The sequence below is a fragment of the Castanea sativa genome, chromosome 11, assembly GCF_040712315.1.
Source record: "Castanea sativa cultivar Marrone di Chiusa Pesio chromosome 11, ASM4071231v1".
Taxonomy (NCBI): domain Eukaryota; kingdom Viridiplantae; phylum Streptophyta; class Magnoliopsida; order Fagales; family Fagaceae; genus Castanea; species Castanea sativa.
The window spans coordinates 64410198-64426298 of record NC_134023.1 but is presented as its reverse complement, the minus strand read 5'-3'; positions in this window follow the sequence as shown (position 1 = coordinate 64426298).

Here is a 16101-nt window from a genome sequence, read left to right as displayed (position 1 = left end):
AGATAAATTTTTTTTAGAATTTAACTTTATCATGGACTCTTTAAAATCTAATCAAATTCAAATTTTCAAAATTACATTTTAAAAAAAAAGAAAAAAAAAGAGAGTTAACGTGATACATATATAAAAAAAAAAAAAAAAGTTGAACTCAAAGAAAGTCAATCATAAACCAAAGAAAAGAAAACAAAGAGGAACTTGCAAAAGATAAAACCTGAAAATTTGTTGGTTGAATGTTTCTTTTGTAGCATAAGACAGCCATGTCTTTGGATCACAATACCTACAGCATGAAATGACAATTCATTAAGAAGTACAGTGGTAGAGTATATGAAGGAACCATTCATTTTAAAATTACATTTAAAAAGAAAAAGAAAAAAAAAAGAGAGTTAACGAGATACATATATATATAAAAAAAAGAGTAAAGCTCAAAGAAAATCAACATAAACCAAAGAAAAGAAAACAAAGAGGAACTTGCAAAAGATAGAACCTGAAAATTTATTGGAATCTCTGACAATAAATGTCTTTAATCTGAAGAAAAAGAAAGGAGGATGTAGAGCTAAATTAAATGTCTTCAATTTGAAGAAGAATGAGAGATAGAAAGTGAGATAGAAACTGCAAAGCGTATGTGAGTTTGTGGGTTTTAAAGTGTAGGAGTTTTAATTTACATATTTATCCTCGTTAGTTGAAAACTTGTAAGTGGATATGATAAGGGTACTTTAGGCATCCAAAATGTGGAATCCAAATAGGGGAAGCCCCTTAAATAGTAGTATAGATATCTAATTTATAAGTGGATAAAGCAATTTGAAAATTAAAAGGAGAGTGGTCTTATTTTTTAGGCAATGTTTTAGTTGGAGTTAGAGTTGCATTTTTACCGAATTGTCTTTTAGTTGTTTCTCTACTTAATCGTAAAGGTGTAAGGGCATTTTCAAACTAAGAAATGAAGAATCCAAACAGGGGAAACCCCTTAAATAATTGTATAGATAAGTAATGTATTCCAATGTAATGGGAGTGGTTTGTTATTAAACTAACATCAATCAAATTTGTCATCACATTAATATTTTTAACTAAATTAACATCAATCAAATTTGTTTTCACATTAATATTTTTAACTAAATTATCATGCATGCATTTGTGATTCTATGTGCCTGTTGAAGGCTTTATTCAAGTTGAATTTGGTACCATGTAGTGAAAGTTGGTATACCACAAAAAAATACCCAGGAAAGTGCCTTGCATGTAAAGGCATAATGCATTATTGCATACATTAATATTTATATACATATTTTTAAAAGAAATGATGACATGATCCTTGATATGGTTTAACAGAAGCGTAGCAATAATAAATGCTTAAGCTTCGAGATATTATATAAATTATTTTTATAATTTGATATTTTCAAAAATGATTCATTATTGTGTGTCCTTAGGGCACACATTAGCAAAATCCTTTGATTATTAGGGATGAAGATTTAAATACTGAACTTATTTGTTAAAAACACTCTAAAGTAGTTGAGCTATAAGATTCTTGAAAGCCTACGAGTCTCCATCGTGTCCAGACATTTCTCATAATAAAGTACTCTACATTCTTTTATCCACTCAACAATTGGCTACAGCCGTCAACTAAGACTTAAAAAGGATTTGCAATCCATAGATACTCGTACTCTTCATCATATGTTAAACCAAAAGAGGCTAGTTTATGAGCTATCCTATTTACATTCATTAGCACAAATATGAGCTTCAGGCCTTTCATTTCTTCCTTCCAAATATTGATAATGGAGAGTATATGTAACATGGTGTCTACCTGTCTAATCACATTCAATGGTAAACTATGAAAAACCACATTTCCTGACCTATTTTTATGCATTCTCGAAATGCCAATATTATTTTGCCAAGTCCACCCATAATTCAATTATGATGCATTCCTCATTTACATTAGCTTTAATACTTCATGTTAAGGAGGTCACTAGGTGCATGATTTTTCAATTGACCCATGTTCATCTCAGGCTTTTAGAGGCTCTCATGAGTTTCCTTACAATTTCTTGCATATATTCATCTATATTCTATATACATAGAATCCAGACTTAGTTGCAACTTGTTGGGTTGCTTCCTATATGTAAGATTCAATTTTAGCAATTAGATGGTGATTATTCGATCTTAAAATAGTTTGCATGTGTTATTTGCATGTTGTTAAATTAGGTTGTTTTTCACATTCAAATTGTGAAGAAAATTTCTTCTTGAAAGTTTGGATTTGTGTTACAACACAAGAGCTTGTTTAGACCCCAAATTAAATGATTACGACTAGATTGTTTTTACTCTAACTTATCTAAGTGCGAAAATAAGAATAAATGAAGTGCAAACAACTGATACTACTCTAGTGCATAAACATGAACAACAAACAATAAAAGTAAAGCATAAGAGTAAGAGAAGAAAGATGCAAACACAAGATAACACGCCGATGTGTTATCGAAGAGGAAACCGAAGAACTCGGCGAAAAACCTCTTCGCCGCCCTCCAAGCAGTAATCGATCCACTAGAGAATAAAGTTGGAGTACACAAATAACAAAAGACCCTCCAAGTCTAGTCTACCCAATGTACTTGAGCCCTCCAAGCTCCTGCTACCAACGGACTTCATGGAGTCATGTCTTCTCTAGCTTTCCAGATCCAGCAATATGCCCGATTGCATCCGCCAAGCCTCACCGGCTTCATTTGGCAAATCCCAAAAGCTTCCCAAGTTCCAAAACACTCTTTACACTCTGAAAAGGTGTGTATTGTGTTTGGGTACAAATCTCCTCACAAGGTATGACAATGGGAGAGGGAAGGAGAAGAGGCTAGAATGAATCTCACTAAGGATTGGAAGCTCTCTCTTTAAAAGATGGGTGTGTGTGTTGTAGGAAACCTATCTAGGAATTTTCTCTCGAATGGCTTCCTTACACATTTGTGGGTAATGAGGGTATATATAGTATGAGTGAAGGGTAAGAAAGTCACACTTAAAAAATCCTCCAGGCAGAGAGTTTCGCAAGTATTTCACGGGAAGGCCTTACTCACAAGACATTCGCGAAATCTTCCAAGCTGGCACGACTCTTCAGCTTCCAGCATGTGCTTCTCACGTGGCTCTTTCGCGGGTTAGCTTAAGATAGTTGCGAAATCTATTGATCTTTAAATAAGCTTGAGTCTTCACCAACTTAATACTAAACCCAATACAATAAAATTCCACAAAATACAAGGAAACAAATTTAGCAATCACAACACTTTTTGTCATGGAATAAAGCCAACATAAAACATAGTTGTAAATCACAACTTTACAATCTCCCCCTTTGGCAATTCCGTGACAAAACACCCTATAACAGACTCTAGACTTAAACGTGAGTTTGGGAACAATGACAAAACTCACTCACACCTAAATCTAGAAGTTGTGAAGCACTTGGAACATATATACCTGTAACTTGAAACACTTGCACAAAACACATTAGACCCTCAAGGTTAAAGCAAGTAATAAAAGAACAAGTATAATGTAACAAGTAAAATGCGATCAAGTAAACATGATGTGAAACATACGACAACTTGATCATACACCAAAACAGTCATATGGAAAGACTACAGTGATCATTTAACTAGTAAACGATCATCTAGACACACAATGCAATTAAGTGCAAAGTAAGAATTAATTTCATGTCCAAAACACTCAACCAATGCAAAATACCAAAGTATTTGCATAAGGATACACGATCCAACAAGGACATAAGAGTGTAGTACTCAAGATTAACTATAAGTACAAAAAAATGCTACAAAGCAAAGAGATAGACACGAAGTACTGAATATAAAACTGAATTTAAATCAAAGTACTTAAAGCTTTAAAAGAAAGCAACGTAAATAAAAGAGCAAGTAAACAACTAAACCACAACAATAATTAGCCAAAAGGTCTAAAAAGTGCATGTGCTACAGTCTACACTATGTTTCGCTATGCTCTATGTATCTCCCCCTCAAAATGTACTGCTCCCCCTCAAAAGTTTCTCCCTTTTTTGACTGGAATGGCCAAATGAGCTAGAACTGATCGGATTCGGAGTCGGACCCATGAGTCGTCGACATATCCTCGATCTGTGATGATAGGGTAGTGAATTGACCTTGGAGGTAAGCAAATTGCTCCGTGGTATGATGCACATGAGACTCAAGCATGCCATATATCTGATCAACCGTTGCTAGAAGGTGATCAAGACGATCGGATCCTCGTGTAGGTGTTGAAGAGGATGGTTGTGCTGTGGTCTTTGGGGTAGAAGTGAAGCGATCAATCTCATCTTCTGTGTCTCCACCTTCATCTTGAACAGCAGCTCTTGGAATTTGAGAAGTGCCGGTCTTTAATCCTTTGATGTGAGCTATGCTTCGAATCACTGTGTGACCACCAATAGGATAATCCCTCTGAACCACAGTGAGACCACTCGGAAGTTTGAGCCTCATTTTTGCAATTAGGCCCATTATAATTGAAGAGAATGGAAAAACTGTTCTGGAGTTTTGCTTCACAATGCTCTTCTTCAAAAGATAGAGGATGTGTCCACAAATATCAATCTCTTTGTGAGTGAAGAGATCGAACAGGAAGATGGTCCTTGGCTTGGAGACCGGGTATAAGTTGTTGATCATCACATGACCAAGGGTTCTCATCTTTGAATTGAATTGGATTGTGTTTATGGAGGTTTTCTTAGAAGTACCGCCAAGTATCCTTACCATCTCCTCAGTAGATTCCAATCTTTCATCATATTGCATCGTGATTGGTTGACATGGAGGACAAACTTCTAAAAACTCCTGAATGCTGTCCCTAGTGATGACAAATTCTTTATGTCGTACCCAGTAGTTTATATGATCCCCTTCAACACTAGCATTGGAGAAAAACTCTCTAATAATCTCTTAGTACACTACTCCACTTGGATTTAGCAGTTTTGTCCATGTCCTTTCCTTGAACACTTCAAGTATGAAAGTGTCCGCAAGAGTTTCTAATTGCACAACTCTTTCCATGATAATAGTTGCTCATTTGTAGAAGTCATTGTACTTCATGTCTGCCTCAATAAACTTGAAGTTGTCAGAATATGTGCGAGCACGCTTGGAAGATGGTTTCTTAGCAGTATGCTTGGTGGGAGACATCTACAAAACAGATATAAAGCACAAAAAGAGAAACAGATATAAAGCACAAAAAGAGAAACAGAAACACAAAACAGACCACAAACACTTGATTAGATTCAAGTTAGTCCAAAATCAAAAGTAAAACAACTTAAAACAGAGTATAATAAACTCAAAACAACATGTTATAAGCATTGAAGCATGTAAACATAAACACAATGCATAAAAAAATGACTGTGCATGTGTGTGTATGCGCTGATGCATGTGAGTGCATGTGCTAATGCATGTGTGTGCGGCAGGTGATGCATAGTGTGTGCCTAAGTGATGCATGGCATAGCATTGTGAGGCACAAAATGGGAAAAGTGTGTTAAACACACATCCAATGATCAAATCATGTCAAGCATGTCTAATCAAGGGTAAACCCAAGCATTGGAACTCATTTGAGTCCAAAACAACACAAAAATGTCATTTGGACATTTTTTCAAACACCTAACATGCAATAGAGTTTTACATGAAAAACAATGCAAGAGCACAAATGAAAATTCCTAAATACATGCTTAGAATGCCACATGGGGCCAACACATACACAAACATAGCAAATGGGATTCACCTTAATCAACAATTTGGAAAAAATTTTGCTTAGAAAACATGAACCCAACCCTTGTTTTGAAAAACCCCAAAATTTGTAACCCTAAGAGAATTTCTGCATAATCTAAGACAAAAATGGAAAAAAATGTTTAGGAAAACATACCTTGAAGGGAGTTTACAGAGATTTTGCTTGGGGTTTGAGAGACAAAGTGAGGGAAAGTGAGTGATTCAAAAAAAAATGTCACATCTGCTACTTAAAACTGAAAACACGCGATTTTCGCGGGTTAGAGAGTCGTGAGATTAGTTTTGAGACATATAGAGACTTTCACGAGAAGCTTTTAGTAGTGACATAGTCGCGAGACACTCGCTAAAGTCTCTGTATGAACTTGAAAAATTCCAGTTTTTGCCTAAAACCATTTCGCGAGTAGAGTTTAGTTGCGGAATACTCGCGAGGCAGTAACGAGACTCTCTAGATGAAAATGTGACTTTTTAATTTCCCTTAAGCACTTTTCGCGAGTAGCTCTAAGTCACGAGCTGCTCGTGAAAAGCCTCTGAACCAGTTTTTGAAGAAAAACACAAAAATGCATTTTGAACAAAAACTTGAAACACGAAAGTATAAAAACACTTTCAAAAACATATAAAATAATCAAAAAACCTTTTTGGTTTTGATCGGCAAGCAATTGAGTATACACATCACATTTGATCATGTACAATCATACGAATGAAATAAGCATTCATTGAACAAAGTCTTGTGTGTTGTGTGTGAGTATCAAATGTGGTATAGTCCTTAGTCTAGAATGAAGTTTCAATGATCAATTCAATCAAGTCATACACAACTAGTACTAAGTCAAGTGGACTATCTCAATTATAGAAATGAACATATATGATCTCCCACAAGAATGAGTACAAAACTTTGAAGCTTTTCATTTTGGCTTCTTTACAAAACATAACATATGATCATTTTTGAACAAAGTACATCTCATTTTGAGATTGATGCCTAAACTTTTGATATTTCAACTTTGTAAGTGATTAAGCCTTTGGCTTTTTGAGGCACCATATATTTCAATACAAGTTGCTTTCCATTTTTTCTAGTCAAATTCTGGTATGTGCGATGGCTTTTGCAGCTCCATATCTCTTTTCGAGATTTGACATTTGATGAGTTCTTTAAGCAAAATAAATAAATAAATAAAAGTGTGGGAAAAGATATAGGCACAAGTCTATGCATGTATCAAGACCAACAAGATTATCGACTAATCATTCATGACAAATTTGAAGATCGATTTACAACAATTATACATAGATTTCAAGATTTGTCCTACAAAAATAGATGTGCATACAAAACAAGCTAAACTCGTAAATGCACTATGCCATTAGTACGAAAGTACTAGGTCAAACTCACATGTGATATACACAATATAAGCGATCAAACTTTTTGAAGATTTTTCAATTTTTATGAGTTTTTGGATTTTTACACACACAAAAACAAAAGTATAAAAGTAAGATCAAATGTAAAAACAAAACAATGCATATAAAGAGATGCATGATGCACAAATGCATGATAATGAAGCATTCAATGCATAAAGGGTCCTACAAAGATCGAAAGAATTAGATGAAGGACCAAACAAGCAAAAGCTTAACCATAGGAACCATTCCTCATCCAAACGGAACAATTGTTTGGAATAAGTGTCTCATGAGAAGTGAGACGAGGGTTGGAAGAATGAGAACCGGAGATGCACATAGAAAAGGAGGTAAGAACATCAAAAGCTTTCTTTAACAACTTACCATTTTCCCACAAAACCGGTTTAGCTTTCATAGCACAACTTCCAAGAAGCTCAAGTTTCTTTTTTCTTTTGATTATTTTAAGAGCATGAAACTTAGAGCAATGTGGTCTAAGATGGCCAAAAGCACCACAATGGTGACAAACAATGTGTTTAGGTCCACTAGGCTTTTTGAGAGGGGATATAACAACATGGTTTTGTTCTCTCTTCAACTTGGGACATTAAGGTCTTATGTGACCAATCACACCGCAGTGGTGACAAGTTGGAACAAACTTAGATCCATTCAAAACCTTAGATTGAGACCTAAATGAAGGCTTTGGCTTAAGAGCCTTTCTCTCCACCTTTTGATTTCTTTTGTGTGAAGGAATGTACACCGATTTGTCATTTGAGGTAGAACACACAATAGGCACAAAATTGGGTACCACAACATGATTGCAACAAATATTTTCATTCCTTTTAGCAATAGGTTCAGCAATTAAACACTTAGCATGCATCTTAAGAGATTCATTTTCACATTTTAGTTCATCAACAAGTTTGTTAGATAAAACAAGTTTAGCATCCAAGATATTCAAACATTCAAACTCCTTTAGTTTTTCAAGAGAATGTTCAGCAATTTTCTTATACTTTTCAACCAATTTGTTGGATTCATTGAGCTTAGCAATCAAATCATCCTTTTCACACATAAACTTGCTCAAATTCTCATGAACCTTCGTAGTCTTTTTCTTCAAGAGTTTGACATTTGGAATATTAACAACACCCATAGATTCATGTAACATGTCATCACAATATTGAGGATTAACACTCATAGAGACATTTTCACAAACACATGGCATGTTACAATCAACAACATCCGTAGAAATATACAAAACACTATCCATGGCAAAACACACAAAGGGGTCAAGGATCACACTTAGGTAATGAAACCAAAACAAGTGTACCCGCTCTGATACCAATTGAAAGCTTAAATTTGTTTTACAACACAAGAGCTTGTTTATACCCCAAATTAAAAGATTCCGGCTTCATTGCTTTTACTCACGAGACACTTGCGAAATCTTCCAGGCTGGCAGGACTCTTAAGCTTCTAACATGTGCTTCTCACGTGGCTCTTTTGCGAATTAGCTTCTAGCGAGACAGTCGCGAAATCTACTGATCTTCAAATAAGCTTGAGTCTTCACCAACTTAATACTAAATCCAATACAATAAAATCCCACAAAAATATAAAGAAACATATTTAGCAATTATAATACTTTTTGTCATGGAATAAAGTTAACATAAAATATAGTTAACATAAAATAGAGTTATAAATCATAACTTTACAAAAAAAAAAAAAAACAAAAACAAAAAATTTGTGAAGAAAACTAACAACGTGAAGTAGACTTAGTGAGTTCTTTTGTTTTTTTTTTTTCTTTTCGAGAAACACGCGGAGTAGAGTTCTGAACGAAGAAGAGTTGCTTTTGTTGACTCTTCTGATCTTCACACAAATCCAACACTTTCAACTTGCAGTATAATTTTCTTCTACCTTTAATAGATGATAGACTATTAATGCCTTATCTCCTTTGTTGACTATGGAGGGCAGTATAGGATAATCTTGCATGCATTCTATACAACTCTAGCCAGTATAGGATAATTTTCTTCTACCTTTTAGATGATCGTCATTCTCATCTATTGCATAAGCTCTTGAGCGCAAGAACACAAAAAGTCCGTAACTTTTGCAGCAACTCACCATTTGGTGGGTTATGAGGGGTGGAGATGTGAACCATTTATCACTCATAATTTGTTCACATGACGAATTGCGGTAAAATTTGTAAATTTTCTTTTTGTGTTCCTAACATTGCTTGAAGCAAGATTGTAATTGGTTAATTTGTAGCAAGGTGTGGATAGCGTTTTAAGTATCAATAAGATGTTTTTATTTTATTTTATTAAGAGTTCATTTGTTTATTTTATTTGAATAGCTGAGATTTATTACAAAGTATTCGATACTTTTGTTCTAAATATTAAATTTATTATTTTGACAAAACATATCCGTAGCAACAAATCTTAACATCCTATAATATTATTTCTTTGTGGTCTCAGAATAGCATTAAAGAAAGCTGTATTTTTTACTATTTCCTTACAGCCAATTCACTTTAACCTTTCAAAATATTTCTTCGTCCTCTAATCCTTATTCATCTCTTTGCATCTACTATTAAAGTTTCTTCTTTATGGATATGACTTAGAGTCTGTTTGGTTGGAGGGGTAGAAAAGTGCCAAGATAAAAGAGTTTAGACCATTTGTGTGTTTAGTTGGGAGGATAGAAAAGTGGAGAGATGAAAAATTTATTTGTTTGGTTAAGAAGATAAATGAGAGGATAAAAAATGAAATTAGTATAATTTACAGTTATGTCCCTATTAAATAACAAAAAAAAAAGACAAAAAAGTGTCAATTGGTGGGGAATGACAATTTGGTCCAAAACACACCTCCGTTTTCTCCCCAATTTGTGGGGCTGGAAAGAAAATAGCTGGTCTTACCATTTTTCTCTCTCCTTCCCCTCCTAATCAAACGGTCATTCCATTTATTTTCTCTCCTATTTTCCACTTCCATTTTTCCATCCTCTCCAAAATCATTCCAACCAAAGATATCCTTAGTGTTTCTTTATGCTGCACAAATCATGTTAATTGATTTGAAGTACTCATCTTTCTCCATTTTAATAGTCTCTTCCTTCTTTCCTTAATTCGTTTTTGCACTTGGGGTACTTAATTGTAATTGCAAAATATCAACTTTAGAAATCAAATTATTAAATCATTTCACAAATGCAATTTGTATTGATGTCGAGTGAGTACAATTCTCTATATTTCTAACCTATTAAAAAGAATATAATACAAGATCTGGTAATGAAATAAAAAACCAAAGAACCTCTTTAATGGAAAAACCTACAACAATCTATTTATTGAACTTTTGTACAACTAGATGACTTACTATTGTAAACCCTGCAAACTCCTAACTTGCCCAACGCAGCAAATCTTAGTTCCGCCCCTGTTTATAGGCTAATACCTCGGCACTTGATACTTTACCTTTCTTAATGTTGCAAATGTTAGATCTTCGTAGTCAAAATCTGGCCTCACGCAACAAAACTTGGTTCGTAGTAGCAGCTGTTGCAAGATTGATGAAATTGAAGATGAATACAGTTCTATTCCAAGTGTACAGAAGGCACTTGATGCTTTACCTTTCTTAATATTGCAAACGTTAGATCTTTGTCGTCTACTTGTATTAAAAATCTGGCCCCACGCAACAAATCCTAGTTCCGCCCTGTCTGACAGGCTAATAGCTCGGCACTCGATGCGTTAGGACCTGTTTGGTAGAAGAGTTTGAGTAATATTATTTGAGTATTTTTGATATACGTGTGAGTGAAAAAACATATTAAAATATATGTAAAGTTGTTTAAAATGTGAAAATGTATAATAGAACCACACAACCAAACATGCCTTACTTTTCTTAATTTGCGAATGTTAGGTCTTCGTTGTCCATTTGTGTATAGCCACCGATCTTTAACACCAACAAAAAATTTAGCTCTCCACTTTAATTAGTCAAGGACAATCCAATCCTTTAGAGTCGTCGTGTTTTGTCTCGTACTCATCTTTTCCAATCCTCCTTTGTTTTTATTTGTTTTGTTCAATTAATTCCACAACACAACTGTTCAATTAGTCAACGACAAAAGCTTCGTTTTCCCATCAGAAAAGTGTAAGCAGTTATAAACAAATGTATTTTCTTTTTCCTTTCTTTCTTTTTTAATTCAGATAAGTATAGAAAATTATCTATACTATTATTAAGAGAGTAAAACTCTTTCGTGTTTACTTTTTTTTTTTTACTTTCAAGTTTCAACACTAACCTAATACTCATTGAAATTGTTTAAGAGTTAAACAGATGGACACAAAGGTTACAATATTTCTACTCACACTAGTACAACAGTGGAAATTAATTAATTAGTTTTCTAAACTTTAATTTTATTATTCATTAATCATTTCCTTTTTAGGAGAAATAATTTCTCTTGAAAAAAAGAAAAGAAAAAAAAAGTCTTCAACACGCATAAAAAGAGTAGAATGCGAGAAGCTACTACTAGCTTTTATTGTGCTTTAAATTATAAAAGTGATGTAAAATTTAAGTATTTGAAATATGTTCTTTTTCTTTCCTTATTTGCCACCGGAACTTAGAGTTTTTTTTTGATAAAAAAAAATTGTTGTGTAGTTATTTTGGACCATTTAAAAAAGTGGGTACCAAAACGTCAATTCTCTTAATAAAATATAGATATTTTTATAAAAGAATAGTAAAGATGTTGGACCATTACCCTAGAGTCCAAGACAATTATGTGATAGTGTGACATATATTGTCTCTATTATTTGAAGTCTCTTTATGGGTCACACGTTGCATGTGCATTTTTTGTTTTATTTCTAGAAGTGCGAGCGTATATGTGGAGAGAACGAAAAAGTGTAGAAAAAGGTCAAAATAATAATATTAATAGTAGTGAAAAATAACATATCAATATAAAAAATAATAGAGAGTATTATTTTGGATAAATAGAATACAATGGCTGAAAAAAATACATGTAATTGATTCTATTTAGTCTATTGAAGATTATAATTTGACCCCACAAAATTTAGGATTAAAACTTATTTGCTGTTTTAGAAGTGGGATGTGTTATTAGTACAAGTATTTTCAGCAGTAAAAGAAAAGAGAAACTATAAATGGTGTTTGGTCATGGATATAATATAAATTGCTAAGTGTATATAAAATCACTTTGCTTCTTACATTAAAATATGCAAATGTTTCATAATAATGAATAGAAAAATCCATCAAGACAAGGCTGTTCAAAAGATCGCCCAACCCAACGCACCCCTCCTGAATCCTGATTGGTTGCAATGCATACGGTTAGTTTTAACCATTTTTTAAATAAAATATTACAAATCTAAAATATTTTATCTAATATCATATTATTTAAAATTAGATATGACTATGATACCTCTTGCTTTTTGATAAGAAAAAAAAATGATGTCACGCCAAATAAAAAATATATAATCTTGCTCTCTTTGCAAATAAAAATGATGTAACATTATGTAAGATCTTATACTATATGCCTAGCCTTTTACTAAATTTACCCTACATGTGGTTCTCAATTCATTCATCACATATAATCTTATCCTTACACATGAATATTTCTTATCGGTTGATTATAATCATATACCTATAGCTCTATTGCATCTCGATTTAAACCTCTCTCTCTCTCTCTCTCTCTCTCTCTCTCATAGTTGTTATTGCCATTAATATTGGATAGAAAAAAATTAATAGAGATAATTAGATCCAAATTCATAAATTTAAGTTTTTTGGGTTAAGCGATGTTATATTAACTTCTCAATTAGATTCTCCTCAATGTGTTATCTTCTGAAAAGGTGGTATTAAATCCATTGTGGTGTGAGATAATGTGGCAAGGTTATTAAGGTCTATTTCATAATTTAAGTGAGAAGGGTGCAATGCGAGGTGCATATAGATGATTTTGGAAAAACACCCAACAAAGTAATATTGTCAATGAAGTTGGTTAAAAAAAAAAAAAACAGTTTTGTGCGAGGTTACAATGGTATTATCTCCCCAACAAACTATCCCCCTATTCCTTCATTGTTGTCGTTCCCCCCTCCCTTGCCCACCCAATTCCTTTGTCACAAATTGCTTGCCAATCGGTTGTCATTTCCACCAAATTAACACCCTTAACTGAAAATAGGGTTTAGTAGGCTTACCCTTAAAAAACAAAAAAGAAAAAGAAAGAAACCTCTTGAAAATTTTCATATATTCTTAGCTTAGTTAAAAAAAAAAATAAAAGGAAAAAAATTTATCATTTTCTTTGTCGAATATCTCACCAAATGATTCTAATAAAATGAAGCTAATATAAAAAAATTTATATCTTCATTATTGCATTAGTATGATATAATGAATTTTTTTTAAGAGAGTTTTAAGATCTCTTATTCAACAATAAAAAAACTTTACCAATTGAGCCAACTAGAACTTACAATAAAATAAAGTTATACTTCCTTTTTTTTTTTTTTAAGGGAATGCACAAATTAACCGGGGAGTGTTCAAAAAATTTGTCAACAAGCCCTTGATGGATTAATTCCTTAAGGAAGGTGCCATTTCGAGATTGGGAAAATTGCATGTGTTATTAAATCAACAAGCACATCCTCAATATTAACATTATTTAAAGGAACATGATTGAAGACCATGAACAAAGTATTTACTCCTCGTTATTTTGACCATATATATCAAATACATTTACATGATCCACTTATTTTATAATATAACAAAATTGCATGTCCATAATTACAACAAATGGCTCAGTTTATGTGTATAATGCATCGTGTGATGTGCTTTTGTCATTTCGCACGCTATAATAAGTATATTAAAATTATTAGCATAATTTATTCAAGTAGAAATCTATTACTAAAGTTAAAAAAAAAAAAAAAAATTGAACGATTCACTCATTCATTAATATGTAAACGGTTATAATGCAACACATCTATAGCAGGTGGGGCTCATCCTTCATCCAATACAAAACATCCACAATGTTCCTAGCAAATCTAGCTAAGGAATGAGCTACCATGTTCCCTTCCCTTTTTACACAGCTAATACCAACAGATTGCCAACCCAAAAAATAAGATCTAATGTCATCAACCACATGTCCATACAATGAATTATTTACTGCAGATGCCGAAAGTGCTCTCATGATATTTGAATTATCTCCCTCAGTTATCAGGTTTGAGAATCCAGCTTCCATAGCAAATTCCAAGGCTTTGTGACATGCCAATACTTCTGCTTTATCGCTGTTCTGCACATATTCTCCCTTTGCCAACACAGCAGCCATCACCTCACCTGCATGGTTTCTAATTATTGCGCCAACACCAGAACAATTAATGTCCGAGAAGACCGTTGCGTCAAAATTTAATTTGTAGACATCCTGTGCAGGGGGCTGTTAGTAGCTGCTGCTTCTTGGTGCTGCATTTGAGATGACAGTACTTGCTTGAGCTTTCTTGTACTCTTCTAACATTTTAGCTGCTTTGTTATTCAACCACCGCGGGTCCTTCATATGTCTTCCATGTACAACCACATTCCTTTGATTCCATATGAGCCAAGCTTGAACAAAGAAAAGCCCCATCTCTGTTGTAGATAACCTGTCCGCCAAAGATTCAAAAAGCTGCATAAAATCAAAATGGTTAGTCTGAATTTTCTACAACACAGTGAGGCTTCCTGCCCAAACATCTTGGGCTGCTCCACACTCCCATATAGCATGAACAGCATCCTCGGGTTCCCTCTGGCAGCAGTGACACAAATTTTTTAGAACAACTTTGCGTTTTGCTAGACTCATCCATGTGGGATGAATATCACGGCATGCCCTCTAGCCAAAATTTTTTATCTTCCCAAGTATTTTAGCTTCCATAACGTGCTCCACATCTGCTGCCATCCACTCCTATTTGATGATTCAGCCCAACTAGCTTTCCTTAAAACCTGTCATGGAAGATGGTACCCAGACCGAACCGAATACTCACCCCTCTTATTATGTAGCCATACCACTGAATCTTCCACAACCCTTCGGCTCAAAGGGATTCTACAAATAGCTTCAGCCTCTTCTTGATTAAAATGTGTCATAATGATTTCCTTTTTCCACCCATGATGGTCCTAATCAATCAAATCCGATACTCTCCAGCCCTCCTCCATTCCATGCACCGGATGTAGAATCTTGTTTGAAGGGTAGGTTGGAATTCACTTATCCTTGGTAACCACAATGGACTCTCCATTCCCTACTCTCCAACAACACCCACTCTTCAAAATTGGTAAGGCAACCACCATACTTTTCCATACAAAGGAGCTGTTTGGAGAGTCTTTCGCATAAAGAAAATTACACCGAGGAAAATATCTTGCCTTGAAGCATTTAAACATTAGAGACTCATGATTTTTCAGCAACCTCCAACCTTGCTTGGCTAACATAGCAAGATTAAAATACCTCAAATCTCTAAAGCCCATGCCCCCTTCCTTTTTTGCTTGAGTTAAACAATCCCAACTCTTCCAATGAATTTTCTTTTCATTGCCTATTTGCCCCCACCAAAATTTAGCACACAAGGAGTTTAGTTCATCACACAATTTCACTGGTAATTGAAATACCCCCATGGTATAAGTAGGAATAGCTTGAGTGATTGCCTTGATAAGCACTTCCTTCCCCGCCTTGGATAACAGCTTTCCCTTCCAACCCTGCAATTTTTTCCAAACTCTATCCTTCAAGAAAGAAAAAGCTTAGTATTTTGCTCGACTCACCAATGTTGGTAGACCCAAATAAGAGTCAAATCGCTACACCTTCTTTACACCCAAGAGTGACACAATCTCATCCCTATGGCTGCCATGGGTATTGCTACTAAAATAAATCGATGACTTCTCCATATTAATACACTGGCCTGAAGCATTAGCATAAACCTGTAGCATCTCATTGATCACCTGCACCTCTCTAGTAGTTGCTTGGCAAAAGAGAATAGAGTCATTTGCAAACATTAAATTTGAGATTGTTGGTGCCTCTCTACAAATAGACACACCCTTAATTTGCCTATCCATCTTCGCCTTTGCCATCATTGAAGTAAA